General features: G+C 45.2%; 1 protein-coding gene across 2 annotated transcripts in view; it reads right to left on the bottom strand.

Annotated features, from left to right (window-relative positions):
- LOC138753171 (zinc finger and BTB domain-containing protein 25-like) overlaps positions 1-22,008 on the bottom strand; it is a 43,621-nt gene that overhangs the window by 17,718 nt on the left and 3,895 nt on the right. Inside the window, exon 2 of one of the 2 annotated variants that reach the window (XM_069915790.1) lies at positions 19,465-19,582. The gene's annotated coding sequence lies outside the window, so the exon portion shown is untranslated. Of the gene's footprint in view, positions 1-4,391; positions 4,444-19,464; positions 19,583-22,008 lie in introns of those variants that run through there. The other variant, XM_069915789.1, reaches the window with a different exon arrangement.

Raw genomic sequence — 22,008 nt, 5'->3', positions numbered from 1 at the left:
ACCGTCCGAGACTCTCCTTTGTACAAAACAGAATTTATTTATTTTTATAGTTAAAAAATACTTGTCCTACATATGTATTATTTGTCCATATGTGTGTTATGTTGGGTTGTGGGTCTGCATGTTTGGCACGAAGGACTGGAGAATGCTGATTCGTCAGGTTGTACGTATATAATCAGATGACAATAAACTTGACTTGAAAGAACCATCACACCCCAGACACACACTCTTCTCCTTCCTCCTATCACAGAGAAGGCTCAAGAATGTGAAAACGTGCACCAAAAGGGTTAAACAGTTTCTTTCCCCGTAGCCATCAGGCTCCTAAATGAACCCCATATTGGTGCTCTCACACAAGGGTGCTCATTGATCTTCTTTTCAATGCAACTCTATACTCTGTAATCGTACTCTTCTTCTTCATCTCCATGAGACTCCTATTTAGAGTTGACCTATTAAGACTACTCATTGTAGAACCCTTCTACTCTACCAGGAAAATGTGACAATTTAAAACCCATATTCTTATTTGCATCAATTAGGACCATAGCCTTCTCTGTTTAAGTCTGTCTTTAATATAGTGATGTACCACATTCCACCATTTCTTCTGACAGTGAATTCCAGTATCAACCACTTTTTTAAAAAAAATCCTAAGGGAACAATACAATAACAAGTCTCTCTCTTGGAAAACAACAGCAACATGTACATCAGGCTCCTTTTCATCAACTATAGCTCAGCTCTCCACACTGTCATCCCCTCAGTACTGGTCGCCAAGCTTCAAACCCTAGGCCTCTGTACCCCTCTCTGCAACTAGATCCTTGACTTCCTCATCAGACGACCAGTCAGTACAAATGGGAAACAACATCTCTTCCTCACTGATGATCCACACAGGTGCACCTCAAGGATATGTGCGTAGCCCACTGCTCTACTCTCTCCACATCCATGACTGCGTGGCTATGCACAATTCAAATGCCATCTATAAATTTGCCGTCAACGCCATAGCTTTCAGCAGAATTACAGACGGCAGAAACAAATTGGCTCTCCACCAGCTCTTCATAATCTTGTAGACCTCTATCAAATCACCTCTCATCCTTCATCAGTCCAAAGAGAAAAGCCTCAGCTCTGTCAACTTTGCTTCATGTGACATGTTCTACAATTCAAGCAACATTCTGGTAAATCTCCTCTGCACCTTCTCCATCTTTCCTGGAATGAGGTGACCAGAACTGAACACAATTCTCCAAGTATGGTCTGACCAGAGTTTGAAAGAGCTCCATCATTATTCGATGGCTCTTCAACTTAATCCCCCATCAAATGAAGGCCACCATAAACCTTCTTAATCACCATATTACCTTGTGCAGCAACCTTGAGTGACCTATGGACCTGGACTCCAAGATCTTTGTTCCTCCACACCATTAAGAATCCTGCCATGAATTGCCTTCAAGTTTCACCTCACACTTAGCCAGATTGAACTCCATCCGCCACTTTTCCAGCTAACTCTGCATCGTGTTCTAACTTCGATTGCCTTCACAACTCCTCCAGCTTTTGTACCATCTGCAAATTTACAAATCTACCCCTCCACTTCACCATCATTTATAAAAACCACAAAGAAGAGAGGTCTCAGAGAAAATCCTTGCAGAACGCCACTGGCCTGCATTGTTACTGCAATTTTTACTATCTTCCTTCAGGGTGGCAGTACAGTCTGTGTCAGTTAACTGGGGCAGAATGCCAACAGTCTCACCTGAGAGGGAACTGAACATGTAATCCAGGCTGGTTGAGCATTGCTATAGTAAGGGATTGTCAAAGATGGTAACTTGATGAGACATCACCAACCACCACTACTACCCATGCAGTGCCTACAAATCATACCAGCTATGCCAGGGATAGAAGTCAGCACAACACTATTATAATCCCAGTGATCAGGGCTAGGGTACAAATCACACACTGTCTTTAAACATAGGGAGGAGGAACAGGAGTTGGCCAAAAATGGCCCATCGAGCCTGCTCCGCCATTCAATACGATCATGGCTGATCTAATTTAGGACCTAACTCCACCTACCTGCCTTCTCCCCATATCCCCTAATTCCTCTATCATGTAAAAATTTATCTAACCGAATTTTAAATATGTTTAACGAGGCAGCCTCAACCACTTCCCTGCTTAGAGAATTCCAAACATTCACCACTCTCAGGGAAAAACATTTTCCTTGTGTCTGTGTGGGTTTTCTCTGGGGGGCTCATATCCTCCCACCATTCAAAACATACTGGGGGTTGTAAATTAATTGGATGTAAATTGAGTGGCACATGCTCATGGGCTTAAAGGGCCTGTTAACATGCAGTACCACTAAAATTAAGTTAATTTAAATTTTCAAAAATTAAATGTAAATTTACTAGCCCACAGTAATTCCTAATCCCATCTCCACCAGCAAGTGCAGCAAAGTCAACACTACTTTTTCCACCCTCCCCCTTGGATCTCACAACCCATCTCCACAGACCCCACCCCCCACATTCCTCTCCTTCCCCACACATCTCCTTCCTCACACCCCCTCTGCAGACACCCCACGTCCATGCCCCTTCCTTGCCCATGCCCCTTCCTTGCCCATGCCCCTTCCTTGCCCATGCCCCTTCCTTGCCCATGCCCCTTCCTTGCCCATGCCCCTTCCTTGCCCATGCCCCTTCCTTGCCCATACCCTTCCTTGCCCATACCCCGCTCCCTCCCCACCCCTTCCTTGCCCATACCCCGCTCCCTCCCCACCCCTTCCTTGCCCATACCCCGCTCCCTCCCCACCCCTTCCTTGCCCATACCCCTTCCTTGCCCATACCCCTTCCTTGCCCATACCCCTTCCTTGCCCATACCCCTTCCTTGCCCATACCCCTTCCTTGCCCATACCCCTTCCTTGCCCATACCCCTTCCTTGCCCATACCCCTTCCTTGCCCATACCCCTTCCTTGCCCATACCCCTTCCTTGCCCATACCCCTTCCTTGCCCATACCCCTTCCTTGCCCATACCCCTTCCTTGCCCATACCCCTTCCTTGCCCATACCCCTTCCTTGCCCATACCCCTTCCTTGCCCATACCCCTTCCTTGCCCATACCCCTTCCTTGCCCATACCCCTTCCTTGCCCATACCCCTTCCTTGCCCATACCCCTTCCTTGCCCATACCCCTTCCTTGCCCATACCCCTTCCTTGCCCATACCCCTTCCTTGCCCATACCCCTTCCTTGCCCATACCCCTTCCTTGCCCATACCCCTTCCTTGCCCATACCCCTTCCTTGCCCATACCCCTTCCTTGCCCATACCCCTTCCTTGCCCATACCCCTTCCTTGCCCATACCCCTTCCTTGCCCATACCCCTTCCTTGCCCATACCCCTTCCTTGCCCATACCCCTTCCTTGCCCATACCCCTTCCTTGCCCATACCCCTTCCTTGCCCATACCCCTTCCTTGCCCATACCCCTTCCTTGCCCATACCCCTTCCTTGCCCATACCCCTTCCTTGCCCATACCCCTTCCTTGCCCATACCCCTTCCTTGCCCATACCCCTCTCCCTCCTCACCCCCACACCCATATCCCTTCCTTGCCCATACCCCTCTCCCTCCCCACCCCATACCCCTTCCTTGCCCATACCCCCTCCCTCCTCACCCCCCACCCCATACCCCTTCCTTGCCCATACCCCCTCCCTCCTCACCCCCCACCCCATACCCCTTCTTTGCCCATACCCCTCCCTCCCCACCTCCATATCCCTTCCTTGCCCATACCCCTCTCCCTCCCCACCCCATACCCCTTCCTTGCCCATACCCCCTCCCTCCTCACCCCCCACCCCATACCCCTTCCTTGCCCATACCCCCTCCCTCCTCACCCCCCACCCCATACCCCTTCTTTGCCCATACCCCTCCCTCCCCACCTCCATACCCCTTTCTTGCCCATACCCCTCTCCCTCCCCACCCCTACCCCCATACCCCTTCCTTGCCCATCCCCATACCCCTTCTTTGCCCATACCCCTCTCCCTCCCCAACCCCATACCCCTCTCGCTCCCCACCTAGAGACCCCCACACCCCTCTCCTTTCCCCACCACCTTCACAGATCTCCCAAACCTCCTCCCGCCCCAAGCCTTCACAACTCCCCCAGACCCAAACACCCCTCGCCACGTTCCCTGCCCCAATCCCCCCAGTTTCCTCTCCCATCCCACCATCCCGTCCATCGTTACCCCGAGCTGCGGCCACCCTCCCGCTCCGTCCCGCCACCCCAGCCCCAGCCCCAGCCCCAGCCCCGGCCCCGGCCTCGGCCTCGCCGTGCCGGGCTGTGAGGGGACTGGACTTTCCCGTGGATCAGTCCACACAGTGGTGAAGGCAGCCATCGCTGGGCTCGGGGTTTGGCGGCCCTGCAACTCCGGTTCCCGGCGCCCGACTCTTACCCAGCTCCGTCGCCTCCTGACCTCTGGGGTCACAGCACGGGACGCACGTGGCGACGTCATAGCCCCATCTGATCAGAGGGTCACAGGGACGTCACGTGCTAATACGTCACTCAGTAATATCCCTGTGATAGTGATGTCACCGTATGCTTTTCACAGTGAAATCACAAAGGGAGCCTCCCAGAGACATTGATGTCATAAGAGGAGTCTCCCAACAACGATGATGTCACAATGGAGGTCTCCTACCAACGAAGAGGTCACAAGGGAAGTCTCCCAGTAACAGTGATGTCACAAAGGGAGCCTCCAAGAGACATTGATGTCATAAGGGGAAATCTCCCAGTGACGATGATGTCATAAGGGGAGTCTCCCAACTATGATGATGTCATTAGAGAGATCTCCTACCAATGATGAGGTTACAAGGGGTGTCACGGTGACAGTGATGTAACAAAGGGAGTCTCCCAACAATCATGAAGTCACAAGGGGATTCTTCCAGGAACAATGATGACACAAAGGGGAGTCTCCTAGTAACAATGATGTCATAAGGAGGGAAAGACTCTCTGTCAATGATGATGTCATAAAGGGACTATCCCAGTAGATATGATGTCACAAAAGGAGAAATTGACATGTGGAATTTCCTGGAAACAGAACAATGCAGGTGGAGAGGGTTCGCTTCATGTGAGTGCACAGTGGAACTGGAGCATGCTGACAGCATGACCTTCCCTATTCCTACTACGCACACATCCATCTGTCCCTTCGAGTCATGGTGTCGGTCCCCACAATAATAATGCACAATATTGCCATGGTTCTGTAGATCGAGTTTCTGCATTCATGTAGCTCGTAACAGTGCTGATCAGTATATGAATTTACTTAGTAAGCTGGATTGTATTGTCTATGGTCAAACTTACAAACTTGTGACCAAAGAAACATTTGACAGCATATAGGACCATAAGACATAAGAGTAGAAATTGGTCAATCAGCCCTTCAAGTGTGCCCTGCCATTTAATCATTTAATCACTCAGCTCCACTATCCGGCCTTCTTCCCAAACCTTTAATGCCTTGGCTAATCAAAAACTTACCAATTTCTCCCTTAAATACACCCAATGACCTGGCCTCCAAAATTGCATGTGGGAACAAATTCCACAGCTTCACCATCTTTGACAGAAGAAATTCCTCTGCATCTCTGTTCTAAGGGAGCACCCTTCAATCCTGAAGTTGTGCCCTCTTGTCCTGGACTCTCCCACCATGAGAAACAACATTTCTACATCTACTCTGTCCACACCTTTCAACATTCAAAATGTTTCAATGAGATTCCCCCTCATTCTCCCAAACCCAACAGCTATCAAACACTCCTCATAATAACCCTTTCATTCCCAGAATCATCCTTGTGAACCTCCTCTGAACTCTCTAATGACAGCATATCCTTTCTTAAATGAGGAGCCCAAAACTGCTCACAGTACTCCAAGTGAAGTGTAAATGAAACAAGAAAATCTGCAGATACTGTGATTGTAGTAAAAGTACACTAAAAAAGCTGGAGGAATATGGCCAGTCTTTCAGCATCCATTGGAGATAAAGATATATCGCCGACTTTTCGGGACTGAGTCCTTCAAGGAATAAGCAGAATGAGCAAAAATCAGGAAATCTCAGAAAAGAGACAGTGTTGGCTGGGGGAGGAATCCACACCAACAAAAGGTGAATGGGATATGATAAGGGGAGAGGTGTGCATTTAATTAGATATATATGTTTAATAAGGCACCCGTGCCTTATAAAGCCTCAACATCGCATTCCTGCTCTTATATTCTATTCCCCTTGAAATGGATGACAGCGTCGTATTTGCCTTCTTCACCACTGACTCAACCTGCAAGTTTATCTTCAGGCCGCCCTGAGCAAGGCTCCCAGATCCCTTTGCATCTGGGTATTTTCAGTTTTCACCCCATTTAAAAAATAGTCTGTCCGTTTATTTCTTCTCCCCAAGTGCATGACTGTGCACTTTCTGACATTGTACTTCATTGGGCACTTCTTTGCCCATTCTCCTAATGTGTCTAAGTCCTTCTGCAGCTTCCGTGTTTCCTCAACACCACCTATTACCTACTCCTTCACCTACCTTCGTATCATCCGCAAACTTGGCCACAAAAGCCATTCATTCCATAATCCAAATCATTCCTGTACAACATAAAAAGAAGAAACCCCAACATCAACCCCAATGGAACACAACTAGCAACTGGCAGACGACCTGAATATGATCCCTGTATCCCAACTCTGCTTCCTGCTAATCAGCCACTGCTCTACCCATACTAGTATGTTTCCTGTTATACCATGGGCTCTTATCTTGTTGTGGTCTCATGTGTGGCACCTTTTTCAAGGTCTTCTGAAAAATCAAAATACATAACATCCATCACATCTCCCTTCTCCAGCTGGCTTCTCATTCTTCAAATAATTCTAATAGGTTTGTCAGGCAAGATTTTCTCCAAAGGAACCCATGCTGGCTTAGAAGTGCAAATGCAGAGGAGGTGAAGATATTTGCACTTAGGAATACACTAAAATCTTCTTCAAGAACTTTCAAAAAGGGGTTGGAGAAATAAAGGAGAGAATATTATTGGTATTCCCTCAGGACAAAGAACAAGCCCATTCAGCCCATTGTCTATCCTAGTACACCTAACATTCCTATTCCCTCATTATTTCCCAGTATCCTGTTCTTTCAAATATACTCATCCATTTCCACAGGAAAAGACATCCAATCCTCTGCATTTCAATCTCATTCATGCCCAATAGATTATGTTAATCATCATCTCAAAAATATCAATGGTGCCCCAAAATCTGTTAGGGAAAAATTGTGGAGAGGAAAAATGCTGTGGATTAAAACAAAACAACAGGCCCTACTGCCTATGGCTCAGTGGCTCTGACATCCTCCATCACAAAGAGTTTCAATATTCAAGAGAAAAATGTCTGTATGTATTTTGGTCAATATGGTTTATTGTGTAAAAAATTTTTAAAAATTTAAAAAAGGAGGCTAATCACGGCTTAAGTTAACCAGCCTCCTAGCCAGATTGACTCATTTGAACAGGTTGACAGCAGATGGCGTCTCTCTGGCCTTGCACTCAGCCCGGATGTGATAGTACAGATCTATCACCAATGTACATAGTGTACATTGACTGTGCTTACAGCGATTGGCTGAGAGTTAAGCCACGCCTATTGTCTGGGCTTTAAAGGGTTGTGTCCCTAGGCAGGTCGGATCATTCCGGACTGGTCGGCCACCTGTGAAGAGCTCCTGTCTTTTGCTAATAAAAGCCTTGGTTTGGATCAACAAGTCTTTGGTTCTTTCGACGAGCCCTACACCAGAACATCTGGATATTGAAGAAACCTCACTCTGTCAGTTGACTACTCATAGAGCCATAGAACAATGCAGCACAGAAACAGCCCTTTGGCCCATCTAGTCTCTACTTAACTATTATTCTGCATTGTCCCACTGACCTGCACCTGTAATACATTGACAACATATCTGCCTTCAACACCATCGATGAAAATCAACTCATCTCAAACTCCGAGACCTGAAATTAATTCAAGATTAATGATTCTTTTATCGTCATGTGATACCTGACAATAATTTCCTTTCGTCAACTGTAAAGACAAACATCAGCAGAAATTGCTTGGCTCCCCTAACAGTCAGAGAAAGAGAATCAAAAGAGAGCCCACCGCGCCCCCCCATCCCCCAACAGTCACAGTGTCTGTAGCTCCAACACTCCCACACTCCGCAGCCACACAGACTTCAGTCTAAACCAACAGCAGCCTGAGCTCTGGGTTCAAACCTCTGACATGATCAGGAAGCATTCAGCACCCTTGGCACCCTCTTGCATTCCGGTTCTGATACCTGATACCCCTTCAGCCAGTCTTGAGCCAGTTGCCAGCAGCCTACAGCTTGTGTGGGTTCACAGATTCAGTGAGAATTGGAAGACGGCACCTCCTCCATCATTATCCTCAGCACCCAGCCCTACATGGTTGTGAACTCAGCCCCCTCTACACTCCCCTGTACATCCCATGATTACATCTCCAGCTGTAAATCCACTGCCATAGGTAGGATCTCTGACAACGATGAGACGCAATGCATAAGGGAGAGAGGAGGACAGAATCAGGACAACAACCTCTCTCTCAGTGTCAGCAAGGTGAAGGAGCGGGCCACAGACTTCTGAAAACTGTGCTTCTGACCATCAGGGGATACAAAGCACACTTTGCTGCTGTCTATATAACTTGAGCATTATTTTGTCACAGCCCTTCAAACTCTCCAATCAAGTTCAAGTTTATCGTCACGTAACAAGATGTGGTGATAGAGGTTATTTTGGGAGTAGTCCAGTAGACATCTCATATACAGTACGGAACTCACAGAGTTACCAAGAGAGATCAGTTAGAACACAGCAAAGGCAGCACCATTTTATTATTTTGGGGCTCAGTCTAACAGCAGGAAGGAAACTATTCTTTAAACAGGCAATACGACATCTCACACTCATGAATCTCCCTCCTGATGAGGGGTGGGGGGGGGGGGTGAAGGGAGTGTGGCCGGGGTCTTTAATATGTTGGTTGCTTTTCCAAGGCAGTGGGAGTTATAGACAGAAGTAGGGAGATGTGTGATGGATGGTCTGAGCTGTGTTCATGTTTTGGGCAGGACAGTTCCCGTCTTACACAGCGGTGCACCACTAACAGGATGCTGTCAATGGTGTACATGTGGAGGCAGTTCAGGGATCCTGGTGATGTGGTTCATTTCCTTTCTGATGTTGGTGCTCAAGAGAAGAGGCACCTCCTCTTGATGTGACCTGGTCTAATGGGAACCCAGCGAGCTATAGTTAGCTAATTTGCTTCTGTTGATGCAACCGCTGCTAAGAGGCATAACCTACAGAGCGGTGCGGTATGTCAAAGCACAAAGTTAGTAAGAAGCGGCAGGCACGCATAGAACTGCCAGATGGTCAGATAAACACTTCTTTGTGGAAACTCGTCTGCCTTAACGAGGAAGTGTTAGATCTGTATTCCTGCATATAAAGTGTATGACTGAGAGTCACAGGATGATTGTGGTCACAATCCAGGTCACAAAGGTGACAACGTGAATCTAATGGAGTGTGGCCATTTTAAACATGTATGATTCTCTGCACCAAATGGAGTTGGGACTCAGCCATGCTCTGAGCCTGACATCCCATGCACGCACTTAGTTAAATAAAATGTCTGTCTTCTAACAGAACCGAGCATGAAGTTTTTTTTAGGTTTCTCCACAAAGGAGAGGAGGGGCCAGGAGACAGGGAGAAAGCAGAGAGTTCTTCTGAGAGATTTTGGTGAGGATGGAGAGAAAGATGCTTCAATGGAGTGTAAAGGCTAGAATGGAGGTTGGGCTGAATGGTTTGTTTCTCAGCCACACATCTAAGGTGATCACTGTGTGGAGAGGGTTCCAGGTGGTGTCCAGTGTTACTGGGCTTCTCTCCCTGACTTCCACCCTGACTCTCCATCCACAGCACTGAGATCTCTAAGCCCCAGAATCATTTTGTTCCACCAGCGCTTGAACCCTTCCAACCCAATCTATTGTTTGGGGCTTGAGAGCAAGCGTTTTTTCTCCATGCTGAGCTTAATCAAAGCTCTGAACCAAGGCCTAATTATAACAAACAGGGGACAAAAGCAAGTTTACTGTCTCCTCATTTTTCAGTGCTTCTCTATGGCTTATAGTATCTCCCCAAAAACAAAATATATTGATATCCACTAATCAGAAATGGTTCACTCCGTACACCACCACAGTGCTGCCTGACCTGCTGGGTATTTCCAGCAGTTCCTGTTTATTTCAGATTATTAGCACCTGAAGTTTACACCTTTAGAAGCACTGCTACCATCAGGAAGGTAAATAATGAGGGGAGATTTAAAATTATGAGGGGGGGAGACAGAGTAAATGTCGGTAGCCTTTTTCCACTGAGGGTAGATGAAATACAAACCATGGGCTAACTGTGAAAGTGGAGAAGTTTAGGGGAACTTCTTCACACAGAGATTGGTGGAAGTGTGAAACAAACTACCAGTTGAAGTTGTGAATATGGGCTCAATTTTAACATTTTTGAAGAATTTGGACAGCTACATGGATGGGAGAGGTTAAGGACTGGGTGCAGGTCAGAGGGACTAGGCATAAAAATCGTACGGCATAGACGAGAAGGGCCGAAGTGCTGCAATGCTCTATGGTTATAGGAGCCTGGACGAACATCCAATAATACAAAAACAGCTTCTTCCCCTCCACCATCAGATTTCTGAATGGACAATGAATTACAGACATTATCCTACTTTTCTTTTGCATTAATTTATTTCTTTTATTTATAAAAAATGTAATTTATAGCAATTTTGCACCTGTAAAGCTGTTGCAAAACAACAAATTCCGTGAAACATGTTCGTGATAATAAATTCTGATTCTGATTTACACCTTTCTCAGATTCCAAAGTAAATATCCTCACACTGTGTCGTGTTTACATTTACAAAATGGTAATCATATCCAAGTCCATCATGGCAGCAACCTCTCTGCTATGTTCAAAATAAAATAAGTTCGACGGGTTCAAAGAGAATCAAGGCTGGACATGTGTTATGAACAAACAGTGGTCTTTATTTTACACACAGGGGAACTCATAAAAGGGCACACATTTACAGACTAACCCAGAATAATACACAAATAACTGCACATCAGGTGAAAATAAATCACTAATAAATATTGTCAACTCCCGATTGGGAATACAAGGGTTAAACACACAATACACATCACCCTTCTTTAAATTTAAAAATTTTAAATTTAAATGTTTTAAATTTTTTAAATAATTTGAATATACAGCACAGTAACAGGCCATTTTGGCCCACAAATCTGTGCCACCCTACTTACACCCAATTAATCTATAACCCCAGTATGTTTCGAATGGTGGAAAGAAACCAGAGCCCCCAGGGAAAACTCATGCGGATGCGGGGAGAACAAACAAAGAATTTACAGACAGCATGGGATTTGAACCCTAGTCCCGATCAGTGGTGCTGTAAAGGCGTGGCGCTAACTGCTACGCCAACCTCTCTATCCTTAGCAATCATAGCACACTAATAAACAGTCTTTCTTTGGCTTGGCTTCGCGGACGAAGATTTATGGAGGGGGTAAAAAGTCCACGTCAGCTGCAGGCTCGTTTGTGGCTGACCAGTCCGATGCGGGACAGGCAGACACGATTGCAGCGGTTGCAAGGGAAAATTGGTTGGTTGGGGTTGGGTGTTGGGTTTTTCCTCCTTTGCCTTTTGTCAGTGAGGTGGGCTCTGCGGTCTTCTTCAAAGGAGGCTGCTGCCCGCCAAACTGTGAGGCGCCAAGATGCACGGTTTGAGGCGTTATCAGCCCACTGGCGGTGATCAATGTGGCAGGCACCAAGAGATTTCTTTAGGCAGTCCTTGTACCTTTTCTTTGGTGCACCTCTGTCACGGTGGCCAGTGGAGAGCTCGCCATATAATACGATCTTGGGAAGGCGATGGTCCTCCATTCTGGAGACGTGACCCATCCAGCGCAGCTGGATCTTCAGCAGCGTGGACTCGATGCTGTCGACCTCTGCCATCTCGAGTACCTCGACGTTAGGGGTGTGAGCGCTCCAATGGATGTTGAGGATGGAGCGGAGACAACGCTGGTGGAAGCGTTCTAGGAGCCGTAGGTGGTGCCGGTAGAGGACCCATGATTCGGAGCCGAACAGGAGTGTGGGTATGACAACGGCTCTGTATACGCTTATCTTTGTGAGGTTTTTCAGTTGGTTGTTTTTCCAGACTCTTTTGTGTAGTCTTCCAAAGGCGCTATTTGCCTTGGCGAGTCTGTTGTCTATCTCATTGTCGATCCTTGCATCTGATGAAATGGTGCAGCCGAGATAGGTAAACTGGTTGACCGTTTTGAGTTTTGTGTGCCCGATGGAGATGTGGGGGGGCTGGTAGTCATGGTGGGGAGCTGGCTGATGGAGGACCTCAGTTTTCTTCAGGCTGACTTCCAGGCCAAACATTTTGGCAGTTTCCGCAAAGCAGGACGTCAAGCGCTGAAGAGCTGGCTCTGAATGGGCAACTAAAGCGGCATCATCTGCAAAGAGTAGTTCACGGACAAGTTTCTCTTGTGTCTTGGTGTGAGCTTGCAGGCGCCTCAGATTGAAGAGACTGCCATCCGTGCGGTACCGGATGTAAACAGCGTCTTCATTGTTGGGGTCTTTCATGGCTTGGTTCAGCATCATGCTGAAGAAGATTACAACTAACAAGTATATCAAATGTAGCTGGTCTCCAGCATCATCCACGGCTTTGGATCTGGGATGGGCCAATCATAGTCACCCCTCTGGAGATGCCCATGGCCTGCAGCCAGGAGTTCAGTGAAGGTCTCCATGCAGCAGAAAAGAGAGAGAGAGAGAGAGAGAGAGAGCTCCACATGCTGCTTTTTCAATGCAGGCCCCATCCACATGATCTGCGAGGACCAACTGCGCATCAGTCTCAGCTGTGGGCCAGATCTAACCTTTGATTGGGAGACGAGGTGATCTGACAAGGTTCCAGCTGGAACTCTCCACAATCCACATTCTGTCCAGGTTCCCGACTGAGAACTCACATGACTCTCCACAATCCACACCACTCTCTCGTACATTGGAGACATCCAAGTGAGGTGCTGCCTCACAAAGGCAGCCAATCATAAAGGACCCCTTTAACCCTGGTATCCTCTCACTGCTACCTTCAGGCAGAAAGTCCTGAAGCCTGAAGTCCAGCAACTGTTCAATAATGTTTCTTTCCATCTTGAACCTCCCCACTCTACCCTCACCCTAACAATAAACTACTCCAGGACCACCAAAAAATTTGAAATTTCACTTTTATTTTTTGCACTAACTCCAACTATGAATATTTATTTATCTATCCTTTCAAAAATGTACCAGGGGTTGTTAGTCAATTGGGCCCGTTACCATGCTGTATGTCTAAAAAAATGATCTCTTTTCAGTCTTGGCATATTGTGGAGATTTAATGTATATTATTGTAGTGGGTGTCTCTTACATACCTGTGTAGCTACAGCAAGTAAGAATTTTGGTGCATCTGCACATCGCACTTACATATATGACAATAAACTCTCATTGCTAATTAGAACCAGAGGACATAGCTTCAACATTCGGGGGAGGAGATTTAAGACAGAGACAAGGAATCAGTGGAATTCTTTTACCAATGAAGAAGTAGAGGCTGCCTTATTGAATATATTTGATACAGATAGTAGGGGATTAAAAGTTATGGGGATAAGGCAGGTAGGTAGAGCTGAGTCCACGGTCAGATCAGCTGTGATCTTATGGAATGGCAGAGCAGGCTCGATGGGCTAGATGTCTGATTCCTGCTCCTGTTCCTTATGCTTTTATGTTGAATTCCATCAGTTGTGATTTCGTGGAAACAGAAAGAGAATGGATCAAGAGGAGCATATTCAATCCTTGCTCTGCTGTTCCCTTGTCTCAATATCACATTCCTAGTTCTCTTCCCACCTTATGCCTCGAAATCTAATTTCATTTTTCTTAAAAATATTCTACAAATTGGTCTCCGCGGCCTTCTTGTTTGTACAATTCCACATTCACCACTCTCAGAATCAAAATATTTCTCTTGATCTCACTCCCCGAATTCCTTGACGCATTTCCTGAACCCTCTGATTGTTTGTTGTCCCAATTGTGCAGCCAAAGGGAAACAGTCTCCCTCCCTCCAGCCTGTCAAATCCTTCATTTCTATTCCATCTCCTCTCATTTCTTTGAAACCCTAGTTTATAGCCCTCATTGATCCAATATCTTTTAGAAGATAATCCTACAATCCCAAGAAATAATCACATTTCATGCATTTAATTTGTAATTACTGTTCCTGTTGCTATGGACCTCTACATTTGGCAATATCTGCAGACTTGGATGTTCAGGAAAAGAGGGAACAGTTGAGAGCAGCACACACATCCTATCTTCTCAAGAATGGCCTTTGTAGATTTATAATTATCATGGGGTGAAAGAGTTTTACAGAAAAGGAAACAAACCCTTTGGGTCAACTCATCCATAAGACGTTGATGGAGTCTGTGCAGGGGAAAAATGTTTGTGTGGTGTTCTGAGATGCATTCACAAGCTTCGGTCCCATGCTGTGATACATACGGTGTACCTGTGGAAGTTGTTGAGGGACAGAGTGGACATACCGAACGTCTTTCGACTTCTAAGAAAGTTCAAAATTCAGATTTCTTGTCAGAGATTACACATGACTGCAGGAAAGATATCAGTAAGATTGAAAGAGTGCAGAGAAGATTTAATCATATTCTTTGCCTTGGCTTCGCGGATGAAGATTTATGGAGGGGGTAAAAGTCCACGTCTGCTGCAGGCTCGTTGGTGACTGACAAGTCCGATGCGGGACAGGCAGGCACGGTTGCAGCGGTTGCAAGGGAAAATTGGTGGGTTGGGGTTGGGTGTTGGGTTTTTCCTCCTTTGTCTTTTGTCAGTGAGGTGGGCTCTGCGAACTTCTTCAAAGGAGGTTTCTGCCCGCCGAACTGTGAGGCACCAAGATGCATGGTTGGAGGTGATATCGGCCCACTGGTGGTGGTCAATGTGGCAGGCACCAAGAGATTTCTTTAAGCAGTCCTTGTACATCTTCTTTGGTGCACCTCTGTCTCGGTGGCCAGTGGAGAGCTCACCATATTACACGATCTTGAGAAGGCGATGGTCCTCCATTCTGGAGATGTGACCCACCCAGCGCAGTTGGGTCTTCAGCAGCGTGGATTCGATGCCTGCGGACTCTGCCAGCTCGAGAACTTCGATGTTGGTGATGAAGTCATTCCAATGAATGTTGAGGATGGAGCGGAGACAGCGCTGAAGGAAGAGTTCTAGGAGCCGTAGGTAATGCCGGTAGAGGACCCATGATTCAGAGCCGAACAGGAGCATGGGTATGACAACGGCTCTGTACACACTGATCTTTGTGTGTTTCTTCAGGTGGTTGTTTTTCCAGACTCTTTTGTGTAGTCTTCCAAAGGCGCTATTTGCCTTGGCGAGTCTGTTGTCTATCTCGTTGTCGATCCTTGCATCAGATGAAATGGTGCAGCCGAGGTAGGTAAACTGGTTGACCGTTTTGAGTTCTGTGTGCCGGATGGAAGCTCAACCTTCACTTCAAGCCAAAGTTCAAGAACAGTGGAGCCCCCAGAAAGAGGTTCAATGTTGGAAACTTGCAGTCAGACGAAGTGAGAGGAAACTTCCAGGAAAACCTCCAAGCAAAGCTCAAGGATGCAAACTGCCTCATGGACACTTCTCCTGAAACCCTCTGGGATCAGCTGAAAACGGCCATACTGCAATCCATTGAAGAGGTACTGGGCTTCTTCTCCAGGAAAAACAAGGACTGGTTTGACGAAAACAACCAGGAAATCCAGGAGCTGCTGGCAAAAGCGATCTGCCCACCAGGCTCACCTTGCAAAGCCTTCCTGGCCAGAGAAAAAAATGAGCCTTCCGTCTCGCATGCAGCCATCTTCAGCGCAAACTCCGGGAGATCCAAAATGAGTGGTGGATTATCCTCGCCAAACGAATTCAGCTTAGCGCCAACATTGGCGACTTCAGGGGTTTTTATGAGAGACTAAAGGCGGTGTACGGCCCCTCACCCCAAGTCCAAAGCCCTCTGCGCAGCTCAGACGGCGAAGTCCTCCTCAGCGACAAGATCTCCATCCTCAATCGATGGTCAGAACACTTCCAATCCCTTTTCAGTGCCAACCGCTCAGTCCAAGAATCCGCCCTGCTCCAGCTCCCTCAACAACCCTTGAGTCTAGAGCTGGATGAGGTCCTTACCCAGGAAGAGACATATAAGGTAATTGAACAAGTGAAAAATGGCAAAGCAGCAGGTATGGATGGAATCCCCCCCAGAGGTCTGGAAGGCTGGCGGCAAAGCTCTGCATACCAAACTACATGAGTTTTTCATGCTCTGCTGGGACTAATAACTATATAACAATTACAGCAAGGAAACAAGCCATTTTGGCCCTTCTAGTCTGTACCAAACTAAATACTCTCCTCTAGTCCCACCTACTTGCACCCTGCCTCCATTCTCCTCTCATCCATATACTTATCCAAATTTTTCTTAAATCATAAAATGAACCCTACCCCCACTACATCTCCCATAAGCTCATTCCACACAGCCATCACTCTCTGAGTAAAGAAGTTCCCCCTCATGTTACTCCTAAACTTTTGCCCCTTAACTCTTAACTCATGACCTCTTATTTCAATCTCTCCTACCCTCAAGGGAAAAGCCTATCCACATCAATTCTATCTATCCCCCTCATAATCTTAAATACCTCTATCAAATCCCCTCTCAACTTTCTCTGCTCCAAAGAATAAAGACCTAATCAGCTCAATCTTTCTTTGTAATCTAGATTCTGAAATCCAGGTAACATTTTCATAAATCTTCTCTGCACTCTCTCTACCTTGGTTGTATCCTTCCTAGAATTCAGTGACCAGAACTGCACACAGTATTCCAAATTTGACCTCACTGGTGCCTTGAACATCTCAACATCACTTCCCAACTCCTGTACTGGATGCATTGATTTATAAAGGCCAACATACTAAAAGCCTTCTTCACCACCCTGTCTGCATGAGATTCTACCTTCAGGGAACGATGGACCGTTATTCCTAGATCTTTCTGCTCCACTCCATTCCTCAATCCCCTCCCATTTACTATGTACGTTGTGTTCTGATTATTCCTTCCAAAATGAAGAACTTCACACTTCTCAGCATTAAACTCCATCTGCCATCTTTCAGCCCACTTTTATAAGCATCCAAATCCCACTGCAATCTTTGTAAACCTTCTTCATGATCCACAGTTCCACCTATTTTAGTAACATCTGCATATTTACTAATCCAATTGACCACCTCATCATCCAGATCATTAATGTATAATGACCGACAGCAATGGACCCAATACACATCCCTGAGGGACACCGCTTGTCACCGGCCTCCAGTCTGACAAACAGTTATCCACTACAACTCCCTGGCATCTCCCTTCCAGCCACTGTTGAATCCATTTGACTATCTCAAAATTAATATCTACTGACTGAATCTTCCTAACTAACATTCCATGCAGAACCTTATCAAAGGCCTTACTTAAGTCCATATAGACAACATCCACTGCTCTACCCTCATCAACATTTGTAGTCATCTCATCAAAAAATTCAACAAGATTGGTCAAACACAACCTTCCATCCACAAATCCATGTTGAGTGTTCCTGATCAGACCTTGTCCTTCTAGATACTTATATATATATATATATATATATATACTATCTCTAAGAATGCTTTCCATTAATTTACCTACCACAGACGTCAAACTTACAGGCCTATAATTGCTAGGCTTGCTCCTTGAACCCTTTTTAAACAAAGGAGCCACGTGCAATACGCCAATCCTCCGGCACTATACCTGTCTCTAATGACATTTGAAAAACCACTGTCAGAGCCTCTTGCTATTTCCTCATTAACTTCTCTCAAGATCCTGGGGAAAATCCCACTGGAACCTGGAGACTTATCCACCTTAATATGTTTTAAAAGCTCCAGTACTTCCTCTTCCTTAATCACTACAGTCTCCATAATTACCCTCTTTGCTTCCTTTTCCCCTGCACTGCTCAATATCCTTCTCCTTAGTGAATACTGAAGAAAAGAACTTGTTCAAGATCTCCCTCATCTCTTTTGGCTCCACACATAGTTGTCCGCTCTGATCCTCTAAGGGACCAATTTTATCCCTCACTTTCCTTTTGATATTAACATATTTGTAGAAACCTTTTGGATTTATTTTCACCCTGCTTCCTTTTGCTACCTCATACCTTCTTTTATCTTTTCTAATTTTTTTCTTGATTCTTTTTATATTCATTGTATTTTCTGAACATCTTTTTTCCTTGTTTCTTATATTTATTGTAGGTCTTCCTCTTTTTTTGAATCAAGTTTCCAATATTGCTTGAAAACTATAGCTCTCTCAAACTTTTGACCCTGCCTTTTAACTTAACAGGAACATAATGATTTTGTACCCTCAAAAGCTCATCTTTAAACGACCTCCATTTTTCCACTACAACCTCCCCATAAAACAAATTGTCCCAATCCACTCCTCGTAAATCCATTTGTATCTCCTTAAATCTAGTTTTTCCCCACTCGAAAACCTCAACCCTATGCCCTGACCTATCCCATTCCATAATTACACTGAAGGTAATGGCACTATGATCACTGGACCCAAAATGCTCCCCAACACATACCTCTATCACCTGGCCTATCTCATTCCCCAACAATAGATCCAACACTGCCCCTTCTCTAGTTGGTAATTCTTCGTATTGCTGTAAAAAAAAAACTATCCTGCACACATTTTACAAACTCCAAAGCATCCAGAATGGATTTTCCAATCTATATTTAAAATTAAAATCTCTCACAATCACAACATAGGAAGTAGGAACAGGAGTAGGCCAAAAATGGCCCATCGCGCCTGCTCCGCCATTCAATAAGATCTTGGCTGATCTAATTTATGACCTAACTCCACCTATCTGCCTTCTCCCCATATCCCCTAATTCCTCTATCATGACAACCCTGTCCTTATTACAAATATCTGCTATCTCCCTACAAATTTGCTCCTCTACTTCTCATTCCCCATTAGGTGGTCTATAATACACCCCTATAAGTGCAACTAAGATGTTGCCAGGTCTTCAGAAGTTGAGTTACAGGGAAAGATTTAACAGGTTAGGACTTAATTCCTTGGAGCAGAGAAGAATGAGGGAAGATGAGAGCAACAATGCAGCAGAAGGGCAGTAAGAGGAATTTAGAATTCCCCAAGTAATAGAAAGTAGAAGAAAGAAAAAGGAAGATTCTCCAATAAAAAAAATTCCTAGAAAGGAAGATGACATTGAAAATACAAGAAAAAGGGAAAGAAGAATGGGCAAAACGCCAAAAACAACAAATTTAGAAAGAAAAGAAAAATCAGGAAATAGAAGGCTCACCTCATGGCCAGGATAGAGAGGCTGACCTTGGGCCTACCCAGAGGCTGACAGCAGTGACAGTGGTAAGAATAGAGCATCAGACTGCCCAGCTGGAGGAGAGCTTACCTGGATTCATGGGGAGGCTGAGGGAGAACCACAATTGAGGCTGCAAGAGCGCTGTCAGGCACACATGATGAGGGGGCTTGCGGACAGCGGGCCAGAGTTTGACATGTGTGTTCTATATCTATACAGAGCAGTATAAATCAGAATCAGTGGGAGACCCCAGAAAAATAGATTATTTTTTCTCTACAGTGGAACTACCAAATTTGGATCAAGGAGAACAAGAGGGGTTGAACGCCTCTTCTCTAAAGAGGAGATTGAAAAATCCCTGGGCTTATTGCAGGTTAACAAATAACCAGGGGAGATGGGTTCCCCGATGAATTTTTTAAAATTTAAGGATATTTTAATTCCCCTTATTATGGGGGTTGTGAACCAGATGGCAGAGAAGCATCCCACCCAAAGACTTTCTCAACAGCAATCATTGAATTCTGCCTCCTATAGGCCAATTTCATTATTGAATGTCGATTATAAAATTATAGCAAAGGCATTTGGTCAACAGGTTGGCTCAATATTTACCGAGATTAATAAATCCAGACCAAACCGGGTTTGTAAAAAAGAGAAATTCAGCAGATAACATATGCAGATTACTTAATATAGTGCATCTGACACAGTCACGGATGGACCCGGGCACGGAGAAGACCTTTGAAAGACTGGAAAGGGACTTCTTATTTAAAGTATTAGAGAGGGGAAACCATTCATAAATTGGGTAGCGACGCTATATCATAAGCCTCAAGCTAAAATTATAATGAATGGTCAAAGATCTCCAGTGTTCCTGCTGGGCAGGTCCAGTAGGCAGGGTTGCCCACTGTTCCCAATGTTGTTTATATTGGTTATTGAACTACAGGCAGAAGCCCTTCGGCAGGATCCAGATGTAAAGGGGTTCAGAGTGTACCAGGAAGAGTATAAATTCAATTTATTTGCTCTTGATGTTCTAGTATATTTGATGGACTTGGGGGGGGGGGGGGGGGGTTCATTTGCTGAGGTCCACACTGTAAGATCTCAGGATACAAGGTAAATCTGGACAAGAGCGAAATCATGCTTTTGACAAAGGGGGAATTACAGATAAAATCTACAAAGGACCTAATTTAAGTGGCTGCAAGAGGGCATTGAATATTTGGGGATAAAAGTAGATATGGATTTACATAATTTATCCAAACTCAATTATTTCCCTTTGCTCTAGAAGATTGAGGAAGACCTTAGTAGATGGAGAATCCAGCCCATAACTTTGGTAGGCAGGGTTAACTGTATTTAAATGAAAGTAATGCCAAAACTACAATATCTACTTCAGTCCTGCCCATTTCATTGCCCCAGAGCTCCTCTAAGATGCACAGTGGATGTGTCAGGAAGTTCTTGTGGAAAGGTAAGGTGGCTAGGGTCTCCATGGATAAATTGACAGGGTTACGAACTGGGAGGTCTGAAATTGCCAGACTTCAAAAAATACTATTGGACAGCCCAATTGAGGTTTATCTCTTCTCTCTATGCGGGAGGTGGTGCCCTCTCCTGCGTACAAATTGGATTACACACGGTAGGAGAAAAGATAGCAGGAGAGTTGATATATAAATTGATATCGAGGGAAATGGATAACCCACATAATAAAACACATAATTCAGACATGGCAAAAAATAAATCATTATATCAGGCTAAAGGTGGGGTTATCTCCTAAAACACCCTTGTCCCAGAACAAATTAATAACTATGACTCTGGTTAATAAGATCCTAGACACCTAGTGTATCGAGGATTGTTATGAACAGGGGTGGCTCGTGTCATTCAAACAGCTGAGGAATAAGTATGATTTGTTGAATAAAACTTTCTTCTGCTATCTTCAGCCAAGATCTTTCTTAAGGGATAATTTGGGACCATCTATGGCCCTGCCCATGTGTAGTGACATGGAGATTCTAATTTAAAAGGGGAATATGCATAAGTTTATATCTATGATGTATCTCCTATTCCAAAGTGAAGGCCCGAGCCAGGCTTGCACAAGTCAAGGGAAAGGTGAGAGATAAACTTGGATACAACAATCCACGAGCAGTGTTGATCAGACCTGTGTCAGGACAACATGACAGCAGTCATTAATGCCAGGTACAGGTTGGTGCAATATAATTTCTTGCATCAAGTGTACCTCACACCACAAAAATTACATAAATCCAAACCAGAAATTTTGCAAATATGCTTTAGGTGTGGTGTGGAGTTTGGAACCTTTATCCATTCAACCCGCAGTGTTCAAAGGTGAAATCCTTCTGGGAGAACCTATGGGGCATTCTGAAAAAATGTATAAAGGTGGATTTTCCACAGGATCCAGAATTGTACCTTCTGGGAAACATTATGGATGTGTGTTTTAAACTCTCCAAGTACCAAATTCATTTTGTGAAGGTCGTCTTGGCAATAGCCAGGAAACATATAGGGGTCATGTGAAAGTCTGACTCCCAACTAAATATTACACGATGGATTACGGGAATGCAGAGAAGTATTCCCATGGAGAAAATCACATACAATTTAAAAAAAAAAAGAGAGAAAATCACATACAATTTAAGGAGGAAATATGACACATTC

Source organism: Narcine bancroftii, chromosome 2 (genome assembly GCF_036971445.1).
Source record: "Narcine bancroftii isolate sNarBan1 chromosome 2, sNarBan1.hap1, whole genome shotgun sequence".
Lineage (NCBI taxonomy): Eukaryota > Metazoa > Chordata > Chondrichthyes > Torpediniformes > Narcinidae > Narcine > Narcine bancroftii.
This window is presented reverse-complemented; position numbering and strand designations above follow the sequence as displayed.